Source organism: Nyctereutes procyonoides, unplaced genomic scaffold, assembly GCF_905146905.1.
Source record: "Nyctereutes procyonoides isolate TBG_1078 unplaced genomic scaffold, NYPRO_anot_genome, whole genome shotgun sequence".
NCBI classification, from domain to species: domain Eukaryota; kingdom Metazoa; phylum Chordata; class Mammalia; order Carnivora; family Canidae; genus Nyctereutes; species Nyctereutes procyonoides.
In genome coordinates, this window is record NW_026575146.1 from 75,851,629 (window position 1) to 75,866,486 (window position 14,858).

Sequence of the window (14,858 nt, forward strand, 5' to 3'; positions counted from 1 at the left end):
TTATTCCCGAGAGACACAGAGAGATAAAGACACAGGCAGAAGGAGAAGCAGGCTCCCTGCAGAGAGCCTAATGAGGGACTCTATCCCAGGACCCTAGGATCATGACCCAAGCCAAAGGCAGACGCTCAACCACTGAGCCACCCAGGCACCCCAAGAGGAGTTTTTTTAAGTGTCTTTTCTTCTTTAGTAATCTCTCCATCCAATGTGGGGCTCGACCTCATGATCCTGAAATCAAAATCACATGCTCCTCCTATGAGCAGCCAGGCACCCCAAGGAGCTTTTACTCTTACCCTGAAGAATTTCTCGTGGTGAGAAATTAGGCCAACGACTACAGACAGCAACTGTTCAGTCTCATGAAAACAGAAAGTTATCCAAGAAAAATGTAATCATAGCATACTATAAGGCTCAGCTGGGGACAGATTTTATGTAATCATAATAGGGTAGGCATGAATACTGATCTAATAATAAATCCGGAAGCAATTCTTCAGTGAGGAAGGAGAGAGTAAGTGTCCTAGGGGGAGGGTGTGTGTGTGTATGAAACCCTATCACCTTCCAAACCAGTGGAAGTCAATGGATAACGTGAAATAGAAAAATAAGAGGTAGCAATTTAAACACATTATCTAGAATCCTGGGAGTAAAACACCAAAAGAAAGGATTACAAGAGTTCAAAGCATTTGGTAAGAATAAAAAATAAATTAAAATAAATAATTGACATACAATGCGCCAAGGGTCCTTAAAATGGAGTGTCCAAAGAGTCTCTCTGAAGGATGGGGGTCCTTGCATCATAGGGTTGTGTGTTTGTATGTATTTTGGTGAAGGAGCGGGGTGCTGGAGTCTGGAAAGGGAAGGGTTCTCTGAGATGAGGCAGTGGGAGTGGGAGGAGGCAGGGCCTTTAGGATTTGTGAAGATCCCAGCACAAGTTCCGGGGACTCTCACCTCCATCACCAAGAAAGCTCAGGAACCCCCAGGGAAGGCTAGACTATTGTCCTAAAAGGAAACAGGGCACATTCCATTTGGGTCAAAGTTGTCCTTTACAAATGTGTAGCTAGGGATCCCTGGGTGGCGCAGCGGTTTGGCGCCTGCCTTTGGCCCAGGGCGCGATCCTGGAGACCCGGGATCGAATCCCACGTCGGGCTCCCGGTGCATGGAGCCTGCTTCTCCCTCTGCCTGTGTCTCTGCCTCTCTCTCTGTGTGTGTGTGTGACTATCATAAATAAATAAAAATTAAAAAAAAAAAAACAAATGTGTAGCTAAACCCCTAAGGACGGTGAGGTACCCTAGGGCAGTTAACCTCCAGGCTAGGAACTGTGAGGAGAGGGAATGGGGGAGGGGGAGGCAGACCTTGGCTGAATCCAATGGGAAGCTGGATCCCATTGAAGCATCAGAGACAGAAAAGAAGGCCAGAAGTGACCTGATAGGAGTTTATGGAAGCTACCCACAGTGGGGTGGGGGTGGGGGGAGTGCAGGTACAGACCAATATGTAAGATCCCATTTGTAATCAGAAGGGAGGATGGTGGGGCCCTGGGTGGCTCAGTAGTTGAGCGGCTGCCATCAGCTCAGGTTGTGATCCTGGGGTCCTGAGATAAGTCCCACATGAGCCCCCCCCCCCCCCCCAGGGAGCCTGTTTTCTCCCTCTGCCTGTGTCTTTGCCTCTCTCTGTGTCTCTCATGAATAAATAAATAAAATCTTCGGGGGGGGGGGGCAGGGGAAGGATGGTGATAGCCAGGCTCTTGGCTCTGCTGGAACCTCTCCCCTGCATCCCTAATCTCTTCCCTGCCCCTCCCCAAGTGTTTCTTTCTCCCCAGCTCCATCTTCTGGAATGCTTCTCTGGTAGGGAGGGTAGTTTCTGGAAATAGCAAGGTGGCCACACTGGACCAGAGAATACAAATGAGTAATCAACATAAAAACAGACACTCCAGAGCATCAGGGTGGCTCAGTCAATTAAGCATTCCACTCTTGGTTTCCACTCAGGTCATGATCTCAGAGTCTTGAGATCAAGCCCCACATTGGGCTCTGGACTCAGCGTGGGGTCTGCTTGGGATTCTCTCTCCCCCTCCCTCTGCCCCTTCCCTCATTGTGCTCTCTCTCTCTCTCTCTCTCAAATAAATAAATACATCTGAAAGAAAAAAAGAGGGCAGTCCGAGTGGCTTAGCAGTGTAGTGCTGCCTTCAGCCCAGGGTGTGATCCTGGAGACCCGGGATTGAGTCCCACGTCAGGCTCCCTACATGGAGCCTGCTTCTCCCTCTGCCTGTGTCTTTGCCTCTCTTTCTCTCTGTGTCTCTCATGAATAAATGAACAAAATCTTTAAAAAAAATAAAAAATAAAAATAAACCTAAAAGAAAGAAAGAAAGACCCTCACCTTAACAAATTGGGACGTGAGAATGAAACCAGTAATAATCTTTAGGAAAGGTTGTAACCTGGAGAAGTTGTGGTCTGGCCATCTTCTTAGAGATAGTAGATTGGCAGGATGCCTGGGTGGCTCAGTGGTTGAGCATCTGCCTTTGGCTCAGATCCGGGTCCCAGGGTCCCGGGATCCAAGTCCTGCATTGGGCTCTCCCTACTGCCTACGTCTCTGCCTCTTTCTGTGTGTCTCTCATAAATGAATAAAATCTTAAAAAAAAAAGATAGTAGATTTGGAAAATTTAGTTTTTTTGCTTCAGGTAATGGAGGCTGAATTATTCACATCAACCCTCTAGCTTAACACAAGGGAAACTCTGGCTATCTGTATTTTTTTAATCTAAGAAGCCGTTTGACCATTTGCTGTAACACTAACCAGGGACTTACTGCAGTACCCAGCAATTACATTATGAGCACTTTCCCAAAGAGATGCATGCATGGTCACACATACAACTGGCACATGAATGGTTATGGCACCTTTATTCAAATAGCCAAAAAATCAAAAAACAATCTGGATATCTTTCGACAGGTGAATGGTTAAACTCACTGAGGTACATCCATTCCATGGACCACGACTCAGCCATAAAATATAATGAACTATTGGCACGAACAACAGCTTGGATGAATTTCCAGAGAATTGTGCTGTGTGAAAAAAAGCCAGTCCCAAAAGGTTACGTACCCTATTATTCTATTTCTGTAACATTCTTGAAACAACAAAAATCACAGAAATGGAGACTAAAATATGTTGCCAGGAAAAAAAAATAAAATATGTTGCCAGGGATTAAGAAGAGGGTAGGAGGCAGGAGAGAGGTGAGTGTGTTTATAAAAGGAGCAGCCAGGTGATCCTTGGGGAATGGAAATGTCTGTATCTTGATTATGGTGGTAGATATGCAAAATGTACACGTTATAAAATTGCATAGAACTAAACATACACACACATAGATGGGTTCAAGTAAATGCAAAATCTGGACAAGATCAGGCGATTGTATCAATGTCTGCATCCTGGTTGTGGTATTATATTATTGTTTTGTATTATCATTTAGGCAAACTGATTTAAGAGTACACAGGATTGGGACGCCTGGGTGGCTCAGTGGTTGAGCGCCTGCCTTCAGCTCAGGGCATGATCTCCAAGTCCAGGATCAAGTCCCGCATTGGGTCCCTTGCGGGGAGCCTGCTTCTTCCTCTGCCCATGTCTCTACCGCTGTCTCTCTGTGTCTCTCACAAATAAATAAATAAAATCTTAAAAAAAAAAAAAGAGTTCACATGCTCTCTATTACTTCTTATGACTGGATGTGACTTGACAGTTTATCTCAAAATAAAAAGTTTAATTTGCAGGGGCAGCCTGGGTGGCTCAGTTGGTTAAGTGTCTGCCTTCGACTCAGGTCATTATCCCAGGGTCCTGGGATTGAGCCCTGCATCCAGCTCCCTGCTCAGCGGGGTGTCTGCTTTTCCCTCTCCCTCTGCCCCTCCCCTTGTTTGTGCTCCCTCTCCCTCCCTCTCTCAAATAAATATTTTTTTATTTTCTTTAAGATTTTATTTATTCAAACATAAAAAATAAAATAAAAATAAATAAAAGATTTTATTCATTCATGAAAGACACAGAGAAAGAGAAAGGCAGAAACACAGGCAGAGGGAGAAGCAGGCTCCATGCAGGGAGCCTAACATGGGACTCGATCCCAGGTCTTCAGGATCACACCCTGGGCCGAAGGCAGCGCTAAACCGCTAGGCCACCCAGGCTGCCCAATGAAATCTTAAAAAAAGGGATCCCTGGGTGGCGCAGCGGTTTGGCGCCTGCCTTTGGCCCAGGGCGCGATCCTGGAGACCCAGGATTGAATCCCACATCGGGCTCCCGGTGCATGGAGCCTGCTTCTCCCTCTGCCTATGTCTCTGCCTCTCTCTCTTTCTCTCTCTGTGACTATCATAAATAAATAAAAATAAAAAAAAAATCTTAAAAAAAAAAGTTTAATTTTACAGACGCCTGGTGGCTCAGAGGTTGAGCGTCTGCCTTTGGCTCAGGGCCTAATCCCGGAGTCCTGGGATCGAGTCCCACATCCAGCTTCCTGCATGGAGCCTGCTTCTCCCTCTGCCTGTGTCTCTGCCTTTCCTTCTCTGTGTGTCTCATGAATAAATAAATAAATTTTTTTTAAAGTTTAATTTTAAAAAAATCATTTATGAGATGCAAACATAGGATAAAAACCTGCAGAGTTTACCGTATAAACAGAGATACAGAGGTGCTGTATCCTCAGAGTGTTTTCTGGGCGTACACAGATGGGTTTCACATTGTGGCCCCCAAAATCAAGGCCCAGGGCCTGGCCAAGACAGGAAGTAGAATGAAAAACCCTTCCATATTAAAATGGGACCCCAAAGTGTCTTTCCAAGTTAGGGCAAGCCAGATCTGAACCTGCCTCCTTGCCCCAACTCCAGGAGCAACAGCCCTGACACTGAGCAAAGCAGGTGAAGGAAATTTTCAAAAGTCCCTGAGAAGCTGTGACCTCAGAATGACTCAAGAACAGATTGACACCCCTGGGATAGATAACTGGGTGAGTCAAAGAACATTAAGGCAGAACTGGATTGGAGGTGGCTCTGATTGGAAGGGTTGTCCCAGAGCACGGCCAAAGCAAACACAGCCTCTGGCGGTATCACATCCCTATCAGGACTAGGGGAAATCCCACAATTGAATGTAAACCTCAGTGATCATCAGTCAGAAATAATCACGTCACAAGGAAATACTACAACACCAGCAAGAGCCAAGAGAACAGAGCAGGTGTGGCCAGACTTCAGGTGCTAGAAAGATTAGACGATGATTTTAAAGATTTATTTATTTATGATAGACATAGAGAGAGAGAGAGAGAGGCAGAGACACAGGCAGAGGGAGAAGTAGGCTCGCTCCATGCCGGGAGCCCGACGTGGGACTCGATCGTGGGACTCGATCCCAGGACTCCAGGATCGCGCCCTGCGCCAAAGGCAGGCGCTAAACCACTGAGCCACCCAGGGATCCCCCTCGACGCTGATTTTAAAAGTTACACTTACCACGTTGAAATAAGGACAGGCCCCCACCTGCTGGGGGCCATCTGCTGAGACAACATCTGCTGAGAATTAGGAAACTATAAAAAAGTGATGTTTTTTTCTAAAGATAACCAGACAACTAGAAATGAAAAAAAGACAAGGGATCCTGGGTGGCTCAGTGGTTTAGAGCTGCCTCCCGCCCAGGGCGTGATCCTGGAGTCCCCGGATCAAGTCCCATGTTGGGCTTCCTGTGTGGAGCCTGTTTCTCCCTCTGCCTCTCTCTCTCTCTCTCTCTCTCTCTCTCTCTCTCTCTTTTTCTCTCTCTGTGTGTGTCTCATAAATAAATAAATAAAATATTAAAAAAAAAAAGAAGAAGAAGAAGATTGGGGGATCCCTGGGTGGCTCAGCAGTTTGGCACATACCTTCAGCCCAGGGTGCGATCCTGGAGTCCCGGAATCGAGTCCCGCGTCGGGCTCCCTGCATGAAGCCTGCTTCTCCCTCTGCCTGTGTCTCTGCCTCTTTCTGTGTGAGTCTCTCATGAATAAATGAAAGAAAGAAAGAAAAGAAAGAAAGAAAGAAAGAAAGAAAGAAAGAAAGAAAGAAAGAAAGAAAGAAAGAAAGAAAAGGCAGCCCAGGTGGCTCAACGGTTTAGCGCCACCTTCAGCCCAGGGTGTGATCCTGGAGTCCCGGGATCGAGTCCCACATGGGGCGCCCTGCATGGAGCCTGCTTCTCCCTCTGCCTCTCTCTCTCTCTCTCTCTCTCTCATAAATAAATAAATAAAATCTTTTTTAAAAAAGAGAGAAAGAAAAAGAAAAAAGACAAGCACTGAAATTTAAAACTCAGCAGGTGTGTTTAACAGCAGGATGGACACAAAAGATGAAAAGGCAGAAGTCATCCAAGACATAGCATCAGGAAAGGGAGAAATGGAAAACACCGAGGGAGAGAGAGGCTAATAGGTCTAACACATATACTTAATGCCAGGCCTAGAAGGAAAGGAGAGAGAGAATGAGGCAGAAGTAATACCTGCAGAATGGTTGAAAATTTTCCAGAACCTATAAAAGACATCAGATCACAACTTGAAGAAGCCAGCAAATCAAAAACAAGACAAAGAGAAATACACACATTGAGAACTCATAGTAAACCTGTTAAAAAGAAGCCAGGGAAGGAAATAGATTACTTTCAGCAGAAAGTAGATTGTTAAACTGGAGGTGACTTTGGGGCACCTGTCTGGCTCAGTCAGAAAACTATGCAACTCTGGATCTTGGTGTGGTGAGTTTGAGCCCCCTGTTGGGTATAGAGAGTACTTAAATAAATAAAACAAAACAAAAAAAAACCTGGGGGGCACCTGGGTGGCTCAGTGGTTGAGCATCTGCCTTCAGCTCAGGTCATGATCCCAGGGTCCTGGGATCAAGTCCCATATCTGGCTCCCTAAAGGGAGCCTCCTTCTCCCTCTGCCTGTGTCTATGCCGCTCTTTCTGTCTCTCATGAATAAATAAATAAAATCTTTTTAAAAAATAGTAATGTTAATGTCTTGTGGGGTTAAAATAAAACAGAAGACGGGGATCCCCAGGTGGCTCAGTGGTTTAGTGCCTGCCTTTGGCCCTGGGCATGATCTGGGATCCAGTCCCACATCAGGCTCCCTGCAGGGAGCCTGCTTCTCCCTCTGCCTGTGTCTCTGCCTCTCTCTCTCTCTCTCTCTGCGTGTCTCTCATGAATAAATAAATAAAATCTTTAAAAAATAATAAATAAAATAGAAGAGGATAGACTTAAAATTGCAGACAGAAGTAACTCATATATTGGGAGCAAATTAAGTGGAGTTAAAGTGTTCTAAGGGCCTTATATTATCCAGAAGTGGATGAAAGTTTAAATACAGAGTTCAATATGTTAATTATGCATTTGTAATTTCTAGGATAACCACTGAAAGAACAGAAACACATAAACTCCAACTTGTGTTGGGGGTGCGGGATGGGAATTTAATGATTAAGAAAAAAATACCCTGTCAAACAAACAAACAAAAAGAGGAGAGAAACAGACAAATAAAAAGTACAAAATAAAATGGTAGGGGATCCCTGGGTGGCGCAGCGGTTTAGCGCCTGCCTTTGGTCCAGGGCGCGATCCTGGAGACCCGGGATCAAATCCCACATCGGGCTCCCGGTGCGTGGAGCCTGCTTCTCCCTCTGCCTATGTCTCTGCCTCTCTCTCTCTCTCTGTGTGACTATCATAAATAAATAAAAATTTAAAAAAAAAGTCCCATGTTGGGCTCCCTGCATGGAACCTGCTTATCCCTCTGCCTCTCTCTCTCTATCATAAATAAATTTTTAAAAATCTTTAAATAAAAAAATGGTAGATTTAATCCCAATATCTTAGTGATTATATTAAATGTAAGTGGATAAATAGGTAAAAGACAAAGACTGTCACACTGGAAATTTTATATGCAATAGCTCACTGGATATGACTCAATATATAAATGAGATTTTCTTTCACAAAACTTTTTCTTTTCTTTTTTTAAAAGATTTTATTTATTTATTTGAGAAAGAGAGCACAGAGAGAAAGGGAGAGGCAGAACCCTGAGATCATTTAACTGACTGAGCCACCCAGGCACCCCAGACCTCTTCTTTTGAAATAATTATTTTATTTTATTAAAGATTTTATTTATTTATTTATTTATTTATTTATTTATTTATTTATTTATTCATGAGAGACACACACAGAGAGAGAGAGAGTGGCAGAGACACAGGCAGAGGGAGAAGCAGGCTCCATGCAGGGAGCCCGATGTGGGATTCGATCCGGGGTCTCCAGGATCACGCCCTAGGCTGTAGGCAGCGCTAAACCGCTGAGCCACGGGACTGCCCTGAAATAATTATTTTAAAGTAGGCTCCACACCCAGCATGGAGCCCAACACGGGGCTTGAACTCACAACCTTGAGATCAAGACCTGAGCTAAGATTAAGAGTCAGATACTTAACTGAGTTGCCCCGGTGCCCTGAAATAATTTTAGATTTACAGAAAAGTTGAAAAGACAAAGCAGAGAGCTCCCATGTATACTTACCCAATTTCCCCTAATTTTACACAACCACCTATGTTTATCAAAACTCAGAAATTAACATTGGCACAATACAAGTGATAAAACTAAAATTTATTCAGATTTCACCAGTTTTGACAACAATGTCTTTTTTCTCTTGCACAATCCATAATCTTTTTTTAAAAGATTTTATTTGTTAATTCATGAGAGACACAGAGAGAGGCAGAGACATAGGCAGAGGGGGAAGCAGGCTCCATGCACTGGGAGCCCGATATGGGATTCGATCCCGGGTCTCCAGGATCGCGCCCTGAGCCAAAGGCAGGCGCCAAACTGCTGCGCCACCCAGGGATCCCCCTGTACTTCATCTTTATCTCTCCTTTGACTCCTCAATCTGGGACAGTTTCTAGGTCTTTGCTTATTTTTCGTGACTTTGACATTCTTGAAGAGTACTTAGTTGAATTAGGTATTTTGTTGAATAACCACCATCAATTTGGGCTTGTCTGATGTTTTCTCATAATGACTGTAGTTCTAGATTTGGGGGGAAAACATCACAAAGGGATGATGCCATACTTATCTATCATATTATATACATGATATCAATGTGACTTCAGGGGACATGTTAACTTTGATCACCTGGGTAAGATGATGTCTACCAAGTCACAATATTCTAAAGTTACTATTTTTCGGGATGCCTGGGTGGCTCAGGGGTTGAGCGTCTGCCTTCAGCTCAGGACGTAATCCCATGGTCCTGGGGTCGAGTCCTAACTTGGGCTTCCCACTGAGCTTGTGTTCTCTGTTGCTCTCTCTGTCTCTCTCTCACTCTCAAATAAATAAATAAATAAATAAATAAATAAATAAAATCTTTAAAAAAATAAGTATGTCTTTAAAAAAATATGTTATGACTCTAACAAAAATATTGGATTTTTGGTACTTTAAAGCTTTTTTTTAAGATTTTTATTTATTTATGATAGGCACACAGTGAGAGAGAGAGAGGCAGAGACACAGGCAGAGGGAGAAGCAGGCTCCATGCACCGGGAGCCCGACGTGGGATTCGATCCCGTGTCCCCAGGATCGCGCCCCGGGCCAAAGGCAGGCGCCAAACCACTGCACCACCCAGGGATCCCGGATTTTTGGTACTTTAAACTCTAAAGCTGTACCAAATTACCAGAATGCTGAAAAGCTACGTCACAATCACCACCAGAGTTCCCATTCACCTTTCCTCCAGTTCCCTCCATGTCCATCTTGATCTACTCAGTTTTTGCTCTGTCTAGAAGTTCTGAGTGGTAGCAGTGAAAAAGTGGCTCAAGAGGAGGCTGGAGAAAAACTGAGAAACTATTTCTTGGAGTAAGAGAGTCAGTGATGTATTGGAAAAAGAGCCCTTGACTGGGGTAGGTTCCTACCTCAACCCTCCCCAATTCTGTCGTAGTTTTGTTCTCATTCATTTAATCCCCACAAATTGCCCTGATTGTCCAGCTCCATGTAGGGCAGTGCTAGGGGCACAGCTGTTATCAAGACACTCTTGGTCTTGCACTCATGTGGCTTCCAGTCCTGTGGGGGAGACAGACTTGTCCCCCAGACAGTAACAACCTCGAGTAAGTAAGGCTGGAATGGAGTGAACACAGGCCCCAAGGGGGCCCCTGATCCAGCCTTGTGGTCTCAGAGGGCTTTCTGGAAGAGGGAGCATCCAAGTTGAGATTTTTTTTAAAGATTTTCCTTATTTAGGGATCCCTGGGTGGCGCGGCGGTTTGGCGCCTGCCTTTGGCCTAGGGCACGATCTGGAGACCCGGGATCGAATCCCACGTCGGGTTCCTGGTGCATGGAGCCTGCTTCTCCCTCTGCCTGTGTCTCTGCCTCTCTTTCTCTCTCTGTGTGACTATCATAAATAAATAATTTAAAATTAAAAAAAAGATTTTCCTTATTTATTCATGAGATACACACAGAGAAGCAGAGACATAGGCAGAGGGAGAAGCAGGCTCCCAGTAGGGAGCCCAATGGGGGACTCAATCCCAGGACCCCGAGATCACATCCCTAGCCAAAGGCAGATGCTGAACCACTGAGCCACCCAGCTGCCCCCAAACTGAGATTTGAAGGAGCAGTAGAAATTAGTGGGCAGGAATGTTTGAAGCAGAGGGAGTAGTATATGCAATGGCCCAAAATGGAGAGAAAGCCTTGAGTGTTTTCTAAAGCTCAGGTATGACCATGACCTTCTCCTGCTTACAGACCTTCCTAGGCTCCCCAGGGACCTTCTTAATGCATAGTTCAAATTCCTTAGCTTGGCATTCATACATTCATTCAACATTTACCTACTCTGTGCTCTCTGATGATTGTAAAGATCAAAGTAATTGCTAATATTTGTTGAAACAGCTACTGTGTGTCAAACACTGTTCAAAGCACACATTGATTAGCATGTGTTAACGCCTCACCACATCCTTAAGAGGTGGGTACCTTACTTTTCTCCTGTTCGAGATATAGCCAGATTGAAGAATTTGTGACAGCGACTGCAGGAAGTAGGAGAGCTGGATTTGAGCCTGTGACTCTCATGATGGCTCTGTGTTGACTCACCCAAGGCACGGGCTGTGGGGAATTGTGAAGACCCATTACGTTCATTCACGCATCTATACTGTCCATGGTATACCAAGCCTGGGAATACTGTAGAGAATATTAGCCAGACACTGCCCTGTGAGACTCACACTCTAGTAAACTAGCTGATGTTAAACTAGCTGATAAACAGAGTAATGACAGAGTAAGGAAATGAGGGCAAGACAGGGGACATGGGGGTGAGAGAGTGAGCTCTGTTGAGACTATGGCCATTGAAGACTGATTTGGGTTTGGGCAAAGATTTGGATAGAGCTAAGGAGCTGGTCTCAAAACAAAACAAAACAAAACAAAACAAAAACAACCACAAAGGTGAGTGGGGAAGAAGAGAAGTTCAGGGAAGGGAAAACAGCAAGTGCAAAGGCCCCATGGCATATCTGAGGGTCAGAAAGAAGGCCTGGATGAGAAGAGAGAGATTGGAAATGAGGTTTGAGAGATCACAGTAGAGGCCGTGGGTGCCAGAGGGGAGTGTGGACATGGCACTTAGGGACCTGTGGGCCATGGCTAAATTTTGGGACTGAATTCTGAGGTTCACAGAGAATGAGAGAAAGTTTTAAGCAGGAGCGACAGAACTTGATTTGCATTTTAGAAATCTTATTCTGTTGCTATGCAATAGTCAACATCCAACCGCTTCCTTCTACTTCTTCCCTGCCCACACCTGCCCAAGCCTTCATCACTTCTCCCCCAGACTGAACCGGGCTCCTGGCGTCTACTCTCAACTCCCATAGTCTTTTCCTCCACCCAGCAGTCAGAGGGACCCATTAGATCTTGAATCTAATCATGTCCCTTCTCTGCTCAGAAAACCCCACTGTCCATGGCTCCCACCTCACTCAAAGCACAAGCCAGATTTCTTACAGTAGCCCACAGGGCCCTGCATTATCTCTCTCTCTCTCTTTTTTTTAGATTTTGTTTAAGATTTTACTTATTTATTCATGAGACACACACACACACAGAGAGAGAGAGAGAGAGAGAGAGAGAAGCAGGCTCCATGTTGGGAGCCCGACGTGGGATTTGATCCCGGGACTCCAGGATCACTCTCTGGGCCAAAGGCAGGCACTAAACCGCTGTGCCACCCAGGGATCCCCCCCCTGCATTATCTCTTACCACCTCCTCCTGCTCTCCCTCTCAATCTACCCAAACCACAATGTTCTTTGAATACCTCAGTCATGCTCTGACCTCAGGGCCTTTGCACTGGCTGTTCCCTCTACCTGAGACTCTCTTCTCTCTCCATATACCTGTAAGACACACACACTCTCTCTCTCTCTGTCTCTCTCTCTCTTATTTTTTTTAAGATTTATTTATTTGCTCATGAGAGCCACAGAGACACAGCCAGAGGGAAAAACAGGCCTCCACAGGGAGCCCAGTGTGGGACTCGATCCTGGATCCCAGGATCATGCCCTGAGCCACCAATTTGTCCTAAGACTCCCTCTCTTACCTCCTCCAAGAGACTTTCCCTGACCACTGTCTGTCACCCTATCCCCTTTATCTTTTTTCTCTATAGTACATAGCCTTACACAATATGTTATCATTTGTCTGCCTTATTTGTTATAATATAAAATTCCAGCTCTATGAAGGCAGGCGCTTTGGTGTGTTTTGCTCATCGCTGTATCTGTAGCACCTACAGCAGCGCAAGACACACATTAAGTAATCAGCAAATATTTGTGGAATGAATGAGCAAATAGTCTCCCATCTCTGTGCCTCTGCATAGCACTCCGCAGTGAATCTTTAGTGAGGGAATAAAATTAAACATAATGGCTAAAGCTCGCTATGTATGTACCTATGCTAATGACTTTAGCTGTGTCGTCATCTGTCGTCCTCAAAACAGCCCCAAAACAGCAGGTCTGCAATGATCTCCCTTTTGGTCAAACGGAGGAAACAGAAGTCCAGAGAGGGGACATTACTTGCTCAAAACCACACAGCTGCAAGTGGCAGTGCCAAGATTTCCCCAAGGCCCTCCGTTTGCAGCGGCCACACTCCCAACCACCCGACTGCATATCTTATTCTCATTTTCTGTCTCTTGTTTCCATCGTTCTCTGCTGGAGCCTCTCTCCTGCAATCACTCTGAGGGTGAGGGCGTCCCCCTCCTCTCTCTGCAGACCTGCATTTGAATCCAGGCTGACTGGACATCGGTGAGAGATGTTGCCTCTCTGCGCCTGTTTCCTGCTCTGTAAAATGGGGATATTAGAAGACTACTTGTCCGAGTTGTGAGGAGGCTTCCCTGAGATGCCACAGGCCAGTACTTAATAAATAGAGATCGTGGGGTGCCTGAGTGGCTGAGTGGTTGGGCCTCATCTGCTTTTGGCTTGGGGCATGATCCCGGGGTTCCAGGATCCAGTCCCTCATCGGGCTCCCTGCAGCGGGCCTGCCTCTCTCTCCGTGTCTCTCACGAATAAATAAAAAATAAATTAAGGGCAGCCCTGGTGGCTTAGAGGTTTGGTGCCTGCCGTTGGCCCAGGGCGTGATCCTGGAGACCTGGGATCGAGTCCCACGCGGGCTCCCTGTGTGGAGCCTGCTTCTCCCTCTACCAGTGTCTCTGCCTCTCTCTCTCTCTGTCTCTCACGAATAAATAAAAAATCTTTAATAAAATAAAATAAGTATTTAAATAAATAGAGATCGTGAGGACAATGACCTTGACTTCCTTGGTCCTGGGGGAATCCCTTTCACCTCCCCATCTTTCTTTCTTTTTTAAAAAAAAAGATTTTATTTATTTGACAGAGAGAGAGAGCAGGAGCAGGGGGAGAGGGCAAGCAGCTTCCCCTGCTGATGCTGAGCAGAGCAGGAGCCACGGTGGGGAGAGGGGCGCTCCATGCAGGGGCTCAGCGGGGACTCGATGCCAGGACCCTAAGATCATGACCTGATCTGAGGTCAGATGCTTAACCCACTGAGGCGCCCCGCCTCCCCATCTTGATGTCTGCACAAGGGCGCCTCTTGGTCCCTCTGGGAATCCCTGCCCCCTCTTCCCATCTCCCCCACTTTCTCGGGGTCCCCCTCCTCCTGACTCCCCCTCGCCCCGCCCAGCCCCTCTCTCTGGACTTCCAGGCACCAGGCTGAGAGGGAAACTCACTAGTAAACAGGGCAACCTGGAGTCTGGAGAGTGGGGCTGCCATGGTGGGGGTGGAGGTGGTGATGGAGTAAACAGCATGGCTGATGAATTTCTCATCAGTATCATCTCCCACTTGCCCTCAGCCCCAGGGGCTCCATGGAAGAAGGCTGGTCTGGGAAGGGATGTGCTTCAGTTACTGTTCCAGTAAAACACCCCCAGGAGGGGGAGGAAGGGTAGCCATGGCCCTCATAACAGAGCCCTAGGAAAAAACCATTGGGGAACAGGGTTGGGGGTGAGGGGGCACAGAAGAAATAATAAAGAAAAAAAACCAGGCTTGCAAGCAATAGAATCTGAGAGTCTCCAAACAGCAGGTGCCATGATTAAGGGGAGTCGCAGAACCTCCAAACCTCTACCTCCCCGTAGCCACCTCACACATGCAGGGGATGCCACAGCTTCAGGGATTGGCACTGGGTCCCTGCATCCCTGTCCACACCCAAGGACTCACATCTGCTGAGCGTTGGTTTCCAGCTGTGACTTCATGGAAAGCGCTTCGTGGGGAGACCCCTGTACTCACCCTGGTTCCTCTTTCCAGGAGCCCTCTTCTTCCGTATGGTCGATTCTGCTCTCTTCTGCCTTCAAGAAGGTCCCATCGATGGTCTCATGTGTTCTCCCAGTCGGAAAATCTGCGTGGCTCAGCTACCCCCGTCTTTGCCAGTTTCCCACCTGATCCTGCAGTCCCTACACCTGGCATGTCTGCCCCCGCTCCCCTGCTTTCTGCTAACCAATTTGCAGACTT